The sequence below is a fragment of the Harmonia axyridis genome, chromosome 1 (genome assembly GCF_914767665.1).
Source record: "Harmonia axyridis chromosome 1, icHarAxyr1.1, whole genome shotgun sequence".
Lineage (NCBI taxonomy): Eukaryota > Metazoa > Arthropoda > Insecta > Coleoptera > Coccinellidae > Harmonia > Harmonia axyridis.
Genome location: NC_059501.1, coordinates 70,476,633 through 70,493,309, shown reverse-complemented (window position 1 = coordinate 70,493,309; position 16,677 = coordinate 70,476,633). Strand labels below are relative to the sequence as shown.

At 33.7% G+C, this 16,677-nt stretch overlaps 1 long non-coding RNA gene and 1 pseudogene across 1 annotated transcript; both read left to right on the top strand.

The window, feature by feature from the left end:
- The first annotated feature begins 8,788 nt into the window (after positions 1–8,788).
- On the top strand, positions 8,789–8,970 carry LOC123671764 (annotated as a pseudogene).
- Positions 8,971–12,789: 3,819 nt separating this feature from the next.
- Positions 12,790–13,175, top strand: LOC123671300. Its single transcript, XR_006746073.1, has 2 exons — positions 12,790–12,851; positions 13,026–13,175. It is a non-coding gene; the product is annotated as an uncharacterized LOC123671300 (long non-coding RNA).
- The last annotated feature ends 3,502 nt before the right edge of the window (positions 13,176–16,677 follow it).

Genomic DNA, 16,677 nt, shown 5'->3' with positions numbered 1-16,677 from the left:
TTTGTCCTTGCAGTTGAAACTCAGTTTGCCGAAGGCTGCTCATGCTAAGCGTATTCTTCTCCCCATTTCCAATATTTGATTTTCTTTTTCCAACTACATATGACCCAAAAATTACATTATACAACATCATGTATTTCGATTATGCATCGAAAACTGTTTATAAACCAATACTATTCTCCTGATGTCATCTACTAGAACTCGACTATATTAATTTTATCCAGTTTATGATGACATGAAACACCCTGTATAAGTGTTGTTGTCGGTTCTGCTGTTGAAATGGCTTTATCGTTTCGAATGATGCATTTCAGAGAAATCAAACTAACTTCCGTTGAACTATAAGGCACTGATGAGGAAAAATTGTATTATTAAATACAAAAATTCCGAAACGTACGTCTGTCTTTATGTTGATGTAGTTGTTCAATTAGTTAACCGTTTACTTAATTAATACATTTTTAGTCATTTTGAATTTTCTTTTGGTTGATTATTAAATTTGTCATTTTTAGAATTGGAATATATTCCAAGACAAAAATAAACTAAATATATCATATAGATATATTATTGTGAAGGATTAGACACAAAGTTGTCAAATTATTTGATTTATATTAAATAGCCTTCAACAAGTAGACTCATTAAACTTTTATAATCAAACTAACTGTTTTCGCAGGCTCTTTCATGTCAGTTATTTCTGAAACTTCCATAATCCACCAATAGATTTCATAGAAAGGTGGGAAAACTACTAATAAAGACACACTAGCGAATACTTCAGTCTCTCGGCGCTCGGGGAATCCCCTTATTTATATGCCGTGCGACGCATGCTAAATAAAACTAGACTCTATTAATTTTATCCAGTTTATGATAAAACACCCTGTATAAGTGTTATTGTCGGTTCTGCTGTTCAAATGGCTTTATCGTTCCGAATGATACATTTCAGAGAAATCAAACTAACTGTTTTCGCAGGCTCTTTCATGTCAGTTAGATCTTTAATCGTCTCTAACAGTCAACAACTGCAAGAAACAGATACTAATGACAATATTTATACATTCCATTAAGATTGAACGGGGATCTGTTCCGAACATTACACTCGATCTTCATGAAATGTGAGAATGATGAAGATGAAATAACAGAAAAATTATCGTTCTTAGAAGTGCTATTAGGAAAAATAATAGAATCAGAGTTGTTTTCAACTAGAGAATGTTGTAACATTCTCTCATTAAAGATTAATCAATAACATTATAATAATTGATCGATCTACGAAGTATGACAGAGCAATATCCAAAGACGTGTGGGCTCATTTCCTTTTTCGTAGCAGTGGGTCGTCGACAATAACGACGTAGGTGGTAAAACTTCAGTCTGCGTCACTGGTTGTTTCGTCTACATCTCATACTATTTAGGTTCACTTTTCCCAACATGGACATCGCCTTGAATTATTGAGATGTGTTAGCAGTAATCATGTTCAAGACGGAAAAACACTGCAAATTTTGCACTATGGTTCATTTATTTTTATCTTCCAACGCAAAATATATCAACAGGAGAAAAAAATATGAAAATATCTACCAAAAACAATTTAAACTAATATGCAATGGCGGGTTTCGAACTCGGGGTCATTCGTCTAGAAATCCGACTGAAGATTACCAATAAGAAGTTTCAATTTGAATAGCCCGCTATCTGAACAGCTGATGTTTTTCAAGTTGACACCTTTTGACATTTGATAAGTAAAAACAAAACCATTACTAAAAATGGAAAGATAAACGCTTCAAAAATTGAAATTGTTAAAATTAACTGAAAAAAATCACATTTCACAAATCTAAAGCACTGTTGGGTAGTCATGAAACACCTTCCCGGCTGGCAATAGTGTTACTGATGTGGAAAATCGAAACCGTGTCCAAGTAGGCTATGATTAATGATTTTTATGGCCGAAATTCGAAGTGATGAGTACGAAGTTTATTTTTAACACGACGGCGCTGTGTGCCACACATGCAACGAAACAATAACAATTTTGCATGAAAAGTTTCCTGGCCTTGTTATTTCCCGAAGAGTTGATGACAATTGGCCTCCGAGATCTTGTGATTTAACGCCTTTAGTTCTTTTATTTGAGGCCACGTGAAAGATAAGGTCTATGCCAATGCTTTGCAATCGATTCAAGATTCAAGACCTTAAAGATGGAATTCGTGAAGTTATCAAGGACATACAGCCGCAAATGTGCGAATTGGTCATGGAAAATTTCATGAATAGGCTGTGCATCAACCGTAGTCGTGGCGGGCATTTGGCTGATATCGTTTTCCATCGTCAAGAGGGATTATCACCACACCACCGTATCTTTCCGCGTATCAGTCAAATATTAGGTACCCATTCATTTCCACTCTGACGCTCCTGCGATGACCAAACTTTGTACGGTGTACGGAGTTGTACATTTACTTTATCTTTTTTCTCCTAACGAATCATATAAGTAGATGAGACATGCACATGATGCCGGAGTTTGAAAAGGGACTGTTTAAAAAAAAATTCAAGAATATCGCGGAAAAAAAATTTCTTTTTCGGCAACCGTCCGGGAAGTGCTCACTTCCCGGACGCTTGTTCTCTGAGAAAGTAGCATTTCCCAGCCTAGTCCGGAAAGTACGTACTTCTTGGACTAGGCCGGAAAAGAATCATAGAATCCATAGCAACCGAGATAACGGCTAAAAGTTCATATGAAATTAGTTGTCAAAAATTTGCATGTTTTTTTATCGCAATCGCAATAAAATATGGAAAGCAGCACCGATAGTGTTATTTTACATGGTTGCCGAAAATAGTATATTCTAAAACAAGTTGCAGAATGGGCTGCTATTCCAACACGAATGTGAAATTCGAAAACGAGCGACGAAGGAGCGAGTTTTCGAACGCATGAGTGTTGGAATTGCCTTCTGCAACGAGTATTAGACGATATTTTCTCTATTTCAGTCAAGTTTTGTGAAATATTGTCGAAATTCGATAAAAAATTCAGATTATATGTCCTAGTGACTTTAGTATTGTATTTTGGCAGTTGGTATGACTGTTACGAAAATTGACAGATTGCGGAATATGAATATGAATCGTACGTTTCGAATTTTGAATTAATTTACAATTACGCATTAAATACGTGAATTATGTCTGACGAAATAGATTTAACACCACCTGAATTAAGAGAAATTGTGAATAAAGTAGCAAATCATTTCATTTTATCGAAATCATATTATATTGACAATTATTGACGTTTGTTGAAATTTGATAGGATTGGAAGTCATTGTAGACAACCACAAAACGAAAAATATAACCGAAATCGATGCTGTAATGAGTTCATTACAGCACTGTTTTTAGAACTGTAATGAAGTCATTACGATACTGAAATAGAGAAAATATTGTACGCAACACGCCCGAAAATGGTTTTTTTGGACTCACAGACTTCCAGGACTCGCTTACGCTCGTCCTGGAATTTTGTCTATTCGTCCAAAAAAACCCTATTTTCCGGACTTGTTACGTAAATTACTATTGTAGGAGCCCTCTTATTCCTAACAGGCATATTTTCAATTCCATAGGAGACGTTTCAAAGGGCGTATTGTCGATTCCATCAAAAAAAGCCCTGAATTGTTCAAAGTACGATGCTCTCTAGTAAAAAGACGACGCAGTTCTGAAAAGTGCTTTTTAGTACCTATTTGTATTTTTATTCCCACAAGTTGACAGCCACTATTCGATTTCGATAAAATTGGCGATTGGCAATTCTTATTTTTCTACGAATAGTGGTATTTTCACTTAGAAAACATTTTTGTGTCAAAAACTATGTATCGTCACTTCATAAGCGGATGCCATGGACCTATGATCGTTTTCGGAGCCACCGCCAGGACCGGCATACTTGACAATTTTCCGGGGCGCCAAATTGACCTCGCCCCCTACAATTTGGCGCCCAGGAAAATTGTCAAGTATGCCGATCCTGGCGGTGGCCCCGGAAACGATCATAGGTCCATGGCATCCGCTTATGAAGTAACGATTAAGTAAACCTCCCCATAACCTTTGGTTTGTAATTTGTATTTATGCTGATCTCAGAAAATCAACAAAATATACCTACTGCATCCTGGTTCACTATCACTAAACCACGAGGAGATGGCGAACAAAAATTGAATAATGCAAAAATCAATTAAAACGCCAACAATAGATAATAACGACAATTCTTTGAGCCGACACGAGGTAGGGTTATATCATAGACATAGAATAGAATGCTATACTATGAATTATTTTTATGGGTTACACGTAAACGTGATGTCATTCGTTCTTATTGGAATTTCCGATACTTTTATTCAATTGAAAATCTTATTCATCTTATTTATGTTCAATGGAACAGATTAATTTTTTGAATCTTTTAAACAGAAATTCAATTTGACATGCCTTGCAAACATTGAATGATATACTCCCAACCCAACATAATATCATGTAATGATATTTTGCCTGTGCCAACCACTTTTTCTCTTGTTAGTACCAAGCTTCAAAAGATACGTGTCAAAGTAAAGTTCTGTTGTTTGGAAAATGGATAAAGACTACCTCGATAGCACAGTGGACTGAAGAGTTGTCTGTGGTGCCGAAGATACCGGGTGCAAATCCTGGCTAGGTCATGGATGTTGTGCATGTCTGGTGGTGGTTGATAAAATTTGATAGAGCCTTATAGACAATAAAATGTTCACTGTGTGGATCCAAAGTAGCCTAGCACATATAAAGGAAGAAAAATAAATGGATAACAAGTTCCTTTTATTGATACTTTATTGATACTCCTTGTCACAAATGGATGAAACTCATGATCAAATTTACGAATTGCGCTTCAAACTGCTTGATCAACCAGCTTATCCTCCAGATCTGACCTGCAGTGATTACTTTTTGCTGACCCCAAAGGCCGTAGAAATGGGGGGTTATGGGGAAAAATAATAAGTAGAAATTTAAGAAATACATAATGTCTTTATCTTATAACATACATACATATATGTCTTATAACATGTGTCCCCAAACGATTTGTTTTCGAGATACAGATGTTTAAGTTCAAGGTTTTTTCTCATAGCACCTTCCCTTCAGATATTTAACTTAAATTTGGTATAGATATTTCAATTTGAAGTTTTCATATTGTGATATGTTAATTTTGAATGCAAATCTATGGGGTGATATTTTTTCTGGAAGAGTGCCAGCTTCTTTCCAACAGAACTTTTTTTTGATGAACCACTGGTAGTTCGGCAAAATGTAAAAAGAAACTCTGGTCCAGTACTATACTTTTTTTGTTTCTTGTCGGTTTTCGTCGAACAATTCTTTAGTAATCCTCAGGAAAATTGAAATTATTATATAATCCAATTAATAATAATTAATTATAAGTTTTGGTACTTATTTACCAAATCTGTAACAGAGATAATAAAGATTCGATTTACTGTTATAAGCATCACAAAAAGGTTATTGGAAATATAGAGAAACGTTGGAGTATGTGTAGCTCTCCTGAAGGTGAATTGGAAAGAAAAAAATTGTTTTTACTGTTTGGCTCTGGAACTTTCTGAATAAAGTATTAAAGGGTGGCTTGATGCCAAGGGACTATAGTTTTTCGCGAAAAAACTAGATTCAAATCTTTGTTTCCCCAAGATTTTTTTCATTGAGCAAACCGTTCTATTTAATGAATCGAGAAGGAATTAACAAACCATAATGTAAAGCTTGGACTGTCTTCAAATTCCAACCACAACGAAAACTGGAGAAATTCCAGATAATAAGCCCAAAAGTGTGAAACTCCTTATCTTGTGCCATGTTGGTGAAGCAATGTGCGGTGAAGAATGATTCATGATAGCCTGGAAGAGTTCAGAAATATTTCTTATAACATTGATAGGAATTTGATAACTTCAGAATTAGTAGACGAAGCGTGAATAACAATCAAATATGATTCAACGTTTGCCATTGCCAATATATTGTCATTGGCGCAACATGACTCGCATTTTAATTTCCAATAACTTTCGTGCATTCCTATAATTGAATGATTTCACAGCTGTTGCACGCCTTTGCACGTAGAGCCTAAGGTTTAACATAAGTATATTTGTGTTCCAATACGCATGTACAAGGACAGATCTGCCTCAATTCCAGAAGTGGTTCTGAGAAAAATGAACATCTGGATGGAGCCTGGGTTTCCCAAACATGAATCCAATTAATCTCTTTTAAAATTTACGAGTCTTGTATTGAGTGCTACCTTCTTCCAATAATACTGTCAATACTCAATAACTACTTGTCCGATTTAAAGGCTGGTTTATGCACCATTCCTAAAAACTCTTAAAACACTTTTTCATGTCGGGTTAGGGGGATTTATTTTCCTTTTATTTCAACGAGTTGTTTCTGTACCTATTATAATATTAAGTGGATACTCTGTTGGTAAATTTTTTACTGTTTGTATCCTAAATGGGCAATAAATAAATAAATAAATAAACTACGAACTAAGAACTAAACCTAAGAATTCAGTGGCGTTTATGCACTCTCTTGTTAGTTCTTAGTGAAGGAAAGCGTACGTGCTCGAACTTCTTTCTATTTGTTCTATACTTTGATGTTTGACATTGATATTGATTGTGACAAAATTTTATTTAATTTTTTTTCAGATACACCGAATACTCTTCATCGATAAACACGAATAACGGAACATGAAACGATATAAACTGGTACTCGTTAATATTGAAATTCTATGCGGCGTATGTGAACTTCATTATTTTAACTGAGAGCTTGGTTCTTAGTTAAAAGTTGGCCAACTTTTTGGTCTTTGTATTAATTCTTAGTCCTATGCATAAACGCTCTCATTGATTTGTTAGTGTTCAATTTAGTTCTTAGTTTTAGTCTTAGTCCTTAATTCTTAGGAATGGTGCATAAACCAATCATTAAAGCCTCTATTTTAGAAATGGCGGGTGTCGCAATTATAGCCTTTTTTTCATAAAATTTGTAACACTCTGTAGAGTGTAACAGTTACATTATCAATTTGGAGATTTCAAAACCACATGTGATGCCGTTTTCGCCATATATGGAAAAGAATTTTTGTTGGTGCAAGATGATGCCTCAGGCCGCTCGAGTTGTGAGAAATTATGTAGAGGAAGTCGGTATCTTTACCAGAGTATGGCAAGCTCAGAGACCGGATCAGATCCCTTAGAGAATATCTGGGATATTCTTGAGAGAAGATTACAAGAGGAACGTAACTTGAATACTTTGGAAGAACTATGCAGAGACTGATTGCAGTTTGGCAGGACCTGGACCAAGATGACATAATTTAAGTATGGGCCGTCGTTGCCAAGAAGCAACGTCGCTGCAGGCGCCAAAACATTCCAAGCCGGCCCTGCAATATAAACAATAGAAAACGAAAATTTCGGGGATCTTTCAATACTTGAAAGCGGAAAGGATTTTCCAACCAATCTAAATAATGTTACTACTAATACTACTCATCTATGTCCTTCAAAACTTATAATTGTTAACAGTCAGAATCTTTTGAAGTAATAACATTCAATGCGAGTAAGATTTGAAGCTTCAACTTCCATATTAAATGTATTTAATAACCATCTCTGGAACTGACTCGAAACTGGAGGCCATATGAATATAAACTGACAGTTTTCATTATCCTTTTCTTAGTTCGTTTTTCCACTCTTACAATTACGTAAATCTGTACCTCAGAGAAATTAATAATTGTTAACGAAGCAGGCACGATGTTGTTGGTCAAAAAATATAGAACAACCTCTTTGAAAAACATAACAAAAGTTTTTATTATTTTGTAGTATAAAAATAATTTTAATATCTTACCGAACGGAGAACGGGAAGGTCAATGCTGGGAATTACCCTCAGAGGTAGGATATCTAATCAAACCATAAGGAACCGAACAAGAGTAAGAGACGCAGTTGAGGCTATCTTACAGCTCAAGTGAAGCTGGGCTGGACATGTGGCGAGAATGAGTGATGGAAGGTGGACGAAGAGACTTGTGGATTGGAGACCTAGACATGAGGCATATAGAAGTAGAGGACGACCTCCTAGTCGATGGACAGACGATATAAAAAGAGTAGCTGGAAACTGGATTCAGACGGCACAAGACCGAAAAAGATGGCTAGAGTTTAGGGAGGCTTTCGTTCAGCAGTGGACGGGATAAGCTTTATGATGATGATGATGATGACCGAAAGTATCAACTTTCATAACTAATTCGATTACGAAAGATCCTCTTTTCCTTTAGCGCACCGAGAATAAATTAGAGCACCGGTAAAATTTTCTCGATCCCCAATGAAAAATCAATCAAAGTGAAAAATGACTTAATTTATTTATTTATTTGACCGAATTGCAACATGACAATTGATACGACGTTTTATCAACATCTATATCATCGTTATTGTGAATAATGAACGGAAATTGAGTAATTAATTATAATTAGGTTTTGACATTAGCCCCCAGGAACATTTAATTTTCACAAGTTCTTAAAATCATGACTCTTACAGTATTACAGTCAAAATTAACCATATAGACATCAATTAATTTCAAGATGTTTTCGCAGCAATGCAATTCAAAAATTTATAATATCTGATAAATTTCAACGTCTGAGAAAAATGGCGCTGAATTTTAACGAATAAATCTAAATTTCGGATGAATGTATAAACAGTTTTGCTGCATTAAAGCTGCTCATGACAAGTGGTTGCTTTGCTTGCAAAGATTTTTTATTTTTTGGAATTTTTGGCAGACGAGATAATTCAATTCGTTTGAACATCTTTGATGTAGAAGACCATGGCAGGTTTCTATAAGTATTTCTTCGTGATGGAAGAAATCACAGAACTTGATCATTTCTGTAGTATATCTTGGTTGCAACCTCGACAATGAGTTGAAGTATCGTTTCGTAAGCGTAAGTCAACCCCCTGGATTTCGTCATGGACGTACCTGAGGTCCTCGATGATCGTTCACCTAGATATGTCGAGTTTACAGAAACAATAAAATCTGAGATGTTGCTTTTTGAACCAAGTCAATATCAAATAATATGTGGTAAATTGCTATTATCTAAACGGACACGATCTATTATTATGTTATATAAATGTGTATGAACACGTTCACTTGTTTTTTCGGAATATTGATTTTCAATCTGACGCAATCAAAATTTCAGGAAAAACAGGGAGAAAAATATTTTATTGGCTGATTATGCCTATCAATGGGATATTCAATCCTAGTCTGAACATTTCATTTTACAAGGTACTTAGCTATCCTTTTTCGAACTTTATTGTGTTTAAGAAAGTAGGTAAGGAATTGAATTTTTGTCCAAAAACTTAAATTTTATGAAGTTATGGGTTTGCCGCTCAGATTATACAATACATAAATCAGTGACAAGTTTCAGTATGTTGATTCTGGTGAAAAACGATCACCACTCCATAAAGAACTCGAAGGAGTTCCACAAGGTTCCATTTTGGGTCCAATTATGTTCCTCGTTTATTTTGAATGATCTGCCAGTTAATGTATTAAGTAGGCGACTTGATTTGCAACACTGCGGACGATACGTCATTCTTGAACAGCAGTAAGGATGGTGTGACGCTAAAAATAGAAGCGACTTTGAATGATTCGGGGAAATGGTTCATGGCAAATGTTGATGAATAGAGCAAAAACTGAAATTTTATCGATTGACACTGGATTAGGGAGAGAAAGCGTAAGAAATGTGACAATTTTGGGACTATACATCCAAGAGAATTTCAGATTCGATACCCAAGTGAAGAGCGAAAAAAAGTGGAATGTGAAAAAATTATCTTCGATGTTATTTCTCATGGTCGAGCTAAGGAATGATATCAGTAGATGTCTTTTCTACAGAAGATTGTCCTATGGCCTTTTGATCTGGGGGGATATTCCACGATACCATGATGTGTTCCTGAAGCAGAAGAAAGCAGTACGCAAAATTGCCTCCATAAGTAGTACAACCTCGAGTAGGGACTATTTTCGGAAATTTTGGATTCTTACCTTTTATTCACAATATATTTATATGTGCTGTTTTTATGTGTATAATAATTATGCGAAACATCCCACTATTTCACTAGAAATCGAAATGCTCTGGAATAACCCTATCAGAGATTGAATATTACCAGGTAAAGTTCTAATTATTGAAAGGTTCTGTTGTATAATCATTTGCCAGGTAGATGAAAAATGCCAAATCTTTCAAGATGAGAGAGAGAAAGAAAGAAATTTTATTTATTGGTTCGTCGGCATTATAGGCCATTTAGCACCATTCTTACTTATCTCAGACTTCAAAAAAAGTACACTTATATACAAATGGGTGAAAACAAATATACAATACATACATATATATACACATAAATATAGATGACACTATATAGGAAAAAACAAACGAATAAAAGAATAAAAATATCACAAAAGTGTCAATGACCAGATTTTTTTCAGAATGCCTATTTTTCCAAGAAATGCCATCAAGAGTGAGGCATTTTCCTCCGAAAGTATCCCTTTTGAGCTTTTTTTCCGACGAATAGGCTGATCTCGTACCTTTATATTGTTTACAAGATGAGTCTTCGGGAATATTTAATGCAAGAAGTTTATTATAGTTTCGGTAAATTCTTCCTTACATATAATATTGATCAGGTCCTCTCAATGTTATCATGGTGATTGTTTTACCTCTTTTATGATATGTTCCTTTTATTGTGTTGTTATATAAATATATTTTTTTATTACTATTATTACTATTTTTATATATTGATTATTAAGTATTGCATCTTGTTTGTTATACTTTGTTAAATAAATTAAATTGAATGAATTTGAACACGAATTCTTCTTCAGTTCAACCTTCATCCGCCACAGTTTTCGACTGAAAATTGAAAAATTATATTTAAACTGATCCACGATGATTTTTCATTTTTGTGTTATCAATTTCGATCAGTTTTTGTCTTACATGTTGAATATCTTCATTGAATGCGAACAAATAACTATTCATCAACTATGTATATCGATCTCTAATTATTTAAATATGTATCAATACATATGAGCATTCTGAGATTAAATCGATTTTCATCACAATTTGAGTAGATGCAACAAAAACAAAAATATCACGAAACCTTATAATAGAGAGCAGACTGTCCTTCAACTGATAAAACTCAAAATATCGAAATATTGCCACAACTGGAGTTATCTGACTTCCAACATACTGATAATAATACCATTCTACATGTAGAATCCGTTGAATGTACAGCTACATTCCGCGATTTTCTACTATAGTGGTTTCAAAATATAAAGTTTTATTTTATTATCGTGTTTTTTGGGTGAGTAAACTATATGAATTGTATTTCTTGTAAACCCTACCCAGTGTATCGCAACATTGAAGTTAATACAATTTTAGGTGCTCCTCCTCTTTTTTTCTTATCGCATACTGAAGATTTTCAATGAATAGAAATTCTAAAAAATGTTTAATTGAACTCAGAATATCTGGAGTATATCCAGACTGCGATTTTTAGTTTGTGGATTCAAATTACAAACTTTGAGAATTGTAAAAGAAAAACTTTTGACACCCCTTAAATTTTTGCAGTTCAAGTTTTGGAATGTGTTAAATTGAACAATCCATGTATCTGCCTACTGCACCTCACCATAGCACTTTTATTCTTCAATCTCTAGACAACGATCTATTAAAATCGAAGGCTAAAATTTCAAAAACATATTTCTCGAAAACTTTTTGACCTACAATCATTGAATTGAATACGTGCATTGCTGATATGATACTGTCTGCAAAAAGTTCATATTTTTCATCTGAAGTACCAGCTCTTATAGATAAGAGATAACATTTTGAGTACGACTGGGTACGAGTTAGAAAACTAACGAAAAACATTTATACTTTATACATTTATATATTTTTCATGTGCTGAGATATTTAGGATCATTAGAATCATAAATAATTCTAAAAGAATATCGCAAAAAATGTCGAAAGCACTGACGTGAAGTCAGAAGCTTTTGAGCGCTAGTCATTCGTTCGCCAATTGCACCCTTGGGGACTACATATATTCCTATATACAGTCAAGTGGTGTCCAAGGGTGTAATTGCGAGTAAACGAATCCGCCATTAAAAGCTCCTGACATATGTGATTTCCCTTTTGAAAATGTTTAAAATGAATAGTAATATCGTCAAATTTTTCTCAAAATGAGTCTCTCAAACAAATACTGATTTTGATAAAACAATTTAACAATTTCTAAACGTTGTTTTCACGGTTAAATGCCATAACCTACTGAACACAAAATACATCAAAATTGTCAAAAAACAATACACCATGTTGCTATTACATTAGAGAAAGCTTTCTTTTATAAGAAAGTGTTGAATTTTGGCTGAAAGTTGGCTATTCAGTATTCTCAAAACTATTAATTCATTGCTTGCATTTGATACCTAATATTTCATAGAAATTGAAATTTTGTGAAAGTGTGAGTAAATGACACAACAGACCATATATAAGTTCCGTAGTCATAGAGCAAGCGCGAACAAGAAATTTTTTTTTTTCTTGCTATAAAGGGCCAATATCGGGACTTTATGAGAAAGGACACTTCAAACCTTTTTCATACCCCAAAATTGTTTTATGAAACACGTTTCATTTTTAAAGGTGACTTCTCACAGAAAACGAGACTTTACTTTGGATTATGAAACTGTACTTAAGTCGGCATGTTGCACTATCTGTCATGTCTCTGGATTGTATTCTATATCTATTTCATGTATATTTTCCTGTTCAAAATATCAGTTAAAGAATAAATAAGTTGATGGAACCCGAAATTAGTCAACAGAAATATTATAATGTAATTTGTTTTTCAGAAATATGTGTTCAACAGATTATCTTATACGACCAGTCAGAGGTCTACATTACCAAGGTAAGATATGTTTTAATCGTACTTTTTTCATTTAGAAAAAAATATATACATATCGCAAAACCCAAAAGGTGTATTGCGAAAATGTCATTGAATATTTCACCCAAGTGACAATTATTATCGTCACAATATGATTCTATGATTTCTCGTCTATATTTTCTTTGATGGGTTTTTCAGATGAAGGGATCGAAGCCGGATAACAAATGATTTCATTTTTTTCCCACAACTGAAAGATTGTAAAAACAATCTGAAAATTTGAAATCTAGAAGAATTGATCTTTCAAAAATCCCTCAGAGCAGTGGTTCCCAAACTCGCTTTGGGCTACGACCCACCTGACAAAAACTGCCAAGTTCGGGACCCACTTCTTGGACGTCATATAAAGGGGGCATAAATATTGTAACGCTCAGATCCTCTAGTCTTTGTGGCAGAGTGTGGAAAAATTCACTGACGCGAGGCCCCACGACTTTGTTTGTTTTACAAATATATTTTTTTAATTGGAAATTGATTTCTTATCATCACAGACAACATACATTTATACATATTCATTAACTTCAGATAACTTATAACCTATGAAAACTTAAGTATTTAAGCACCAATATGGGTGAAATTAAGAAAAACAATATTAATTTAGGATAGAATTTCAGATTTTTTAATAATTAAATACCTACATACAAAGACTGTTATTTCGATGGGAAGGGTGTATTTTTTGCCATTTCAGCTTTTGCATCGATCACAAACCGAGCCGAATTGAGTTTGACTCATTCAACTTATTTAGATAATTTTGATGCTTGGTATAGCCAAAAATCCAGCCCCTCATAGATGAGGTACTTAAAGAGAGGATAACTTTTATAGCTTCTTCAAACAGAATAGAGTAGTTGATAATTCTCAGCAACTGAGTGCCAAAATTTCATTAAATGCTTGTGATTGAAACTACTTTTATCTAATTCCGTTCATTCTGCCACAGGGCCGCCTCCAGGAGCGGCATACCGGACATTTTCCCGGGGCACCAAATTGCAGGGGCGCAAAGTCAGTTAACAAAACAAGACATTTTTGACATAAAATGTTTTCTCCATGATATCACTCTTTTTGGTAAAATAAAAATATTGCCAAGTGCCAATTTTATTGAAGAAACCGAATAGGCGCACTGAACTAGTTAGAAAAATACGAATAGGTTCTAAAAAGCACATTTTTAAGTCTTTTTACTATAGAGCCTCCTACTTTTGAACAATTAAAGGAGTTTTTGATGAAATCGACAAAAGTCCTTTGATAAATTTGTCAAGGTGATTTTGAGTTTAAAAAGCGCTGAAATTTTCGATTTTTTTTCGACACAGTACCGTTAGAGCTACATCATCAAATTGTTTGGAAATACGCAAATTATACCAAAAAGTGTGAATGACCATATTTTTTCTTAGGAAACACCATGTTTTTCATTGAAATTTGAATGGAATAAATGAATCCAATTTCTTTAGAAGTTTCATATTCAAGGACTATTTTACATAAATTGAAGGGACTTTAGAAAACCTAATAACTTTAAACTAATTTATCATCAGTACTCACCTCCATTCTTCTAGTATCCACTTTCAAAATGTGATTCAAATAAATTTATTTATTTCGAAGTTATTAGGTTTTTCCTAAGATTCTTCAATTTATGAAGAATCGAAATATCTCAAAAAAGGTAAGTTTTAAGCAGTATTTTCAAACAATTCGAGAATGTTACAGTGTGGAAAAAAAATCGGAAATTTCAGCGTTTAATTGTAATAAGGCTTCACGTCAATTGTGGAACACCATGTTTATGTAACTCATTAAATCGAAAAATATTTAGTAATGAATGGTAGTTCTTGAGTGTCCACAGCTACCAAAAATAATGGTTATTCTGGAAAATAACAAAACATATCGATTAAATAGCAGTCAATGAAGATACGATTGGACTAGGTACGATTAGGAAATTAGGGCGGCAAAATTTTATTTTGCCGGGGCGGCAAAATAAAATGTCTGGCGGCGGCCCTGACGTTGTGCGATACGTATCGATACTTTACTTTATCGATAGTTTCCGTTTCGATAGCGAATAGAAATATCGATATCGATAAACTGTAGGTACCTTCTAGAAAAATGAGATATTGTTTATTATTTCTTTGATAATTATTTCCCTGAAATATTGGTACAAATTTGACAGTCAGAATATTAATTGCATTTTAAGGGAATCAGATATTTTGCATTATTTGACAAAATAACAAGAAAGTTATATTATAATTTTAAGTTTCAGTTTCGCTTTCAAAAATTATAATGGGTGTCTACCTTAGACCACATTTTTTTCAAAAAAATTGCAATTCGTCTATCATTCCCAATAATAAATCGTTGGTAGAAATCAAGGAAATTCAAATTTAAAAGCCACCAAATTGTTATAATTTACGCTTTGAAATATGGTAAATCTATCAAAAAAATTAATGAAAAATTCATCCGTCTGATGTGCAGTTTTTATTTTTTAGTTTTTTCAGATGATGAAAGATATTCACATGAAATTTGATACGAAAATATTTTTTTTCATATTATTCTTATCTCGATCCTTCATTCATGAAGGCAAATCAATCTCTTAAAATTGAATACCCGGAAATATAAAATCCTAAACCAGTGTTGCTTTGATACATTGTTTTTCACTACCCCAGTAGTTTCAGAGTTATAAATTCTGAAATAGATCTCTATTAGAAAAAAATATCCCATTTCTTTTAATTAATGGTTGCTTGAAGTAAATAAGTTACTGGATCCCAGTTTTGACAAAATCGGCTTTGAAAATGATATAATTGGGCTCTAAGATAAAACATATTGAATTCATAGTGAATATCATGATTTTAATATTATTAATTTAGAAAAAAATAATTCCTCAATGTCACAATTCATTTGTTGCTGACTTTGATATTTAGTCATTTTTACAGTTTCAGTTAGGTAATCAATTATTATCCCTACTATATAAAATATTCCATATCTAATGTATGGATATTTATTGCAACAGTACTTTCGAAACTTTACGATATCAGTATCATAAAATCAGAAGCAAGAGGCAATGATGATATGCACTGACTTAAGTAAGGCATTCGGCTGCATATATTTTCAAAAACCATTGGACAAGCCAGAGTATACCGTGGCATAAGAGGCCCAGTGCTGGATAAGGGTAGCCCCAGCCTTAAATTTTGGAGGGGGTCGTACCTTGTCTGCTTGAAACGCATATTAAGTGTTAGCTGGTTCCATTTTGGGGGTCATGACCCCCTGACACCCCCTCCCTGGAACCGCACTTGGTGCTCGATCTGATAAGGTCATACTTAAACCACAAATACTAGAATGAAAGGGTAGCACTACACCAAGAGCAAAAATTACATATGGGTTACCGCAAGCGTCCATTCTTGGCCCAATATTGTTTATAGTGTTTATGGATGATCTGATTAAGTAACTTAACTATCTGATTATATGATTTTCTCTGAATATTAATTACTGTATTGATAAAATAGTTACCTACTCAATCTAGTCTCTATGATAGTCAAGCTATGGTAGGTAGGTATATTATTCTTATGTTGATCGAAATTTGAACTATTTACTATGATCGTTGATATATCCTCCAAAAGAAAATGAAAACACAAATCATCTGTAGGTTAAATGAACTAGTAACCAATATTTTGTATTTTATTCTGTGGTTCCTTATGATCACTATGTAGCAAGGATTCACCTAAACAAATACATAGTTCTAATCATTATACGATTTATTTATTTATTGATGTTGGGATATTTTCATCAAAAATTAGAAAACAAAATCATTTTCATGGAAAAATTTTCGTCTCTT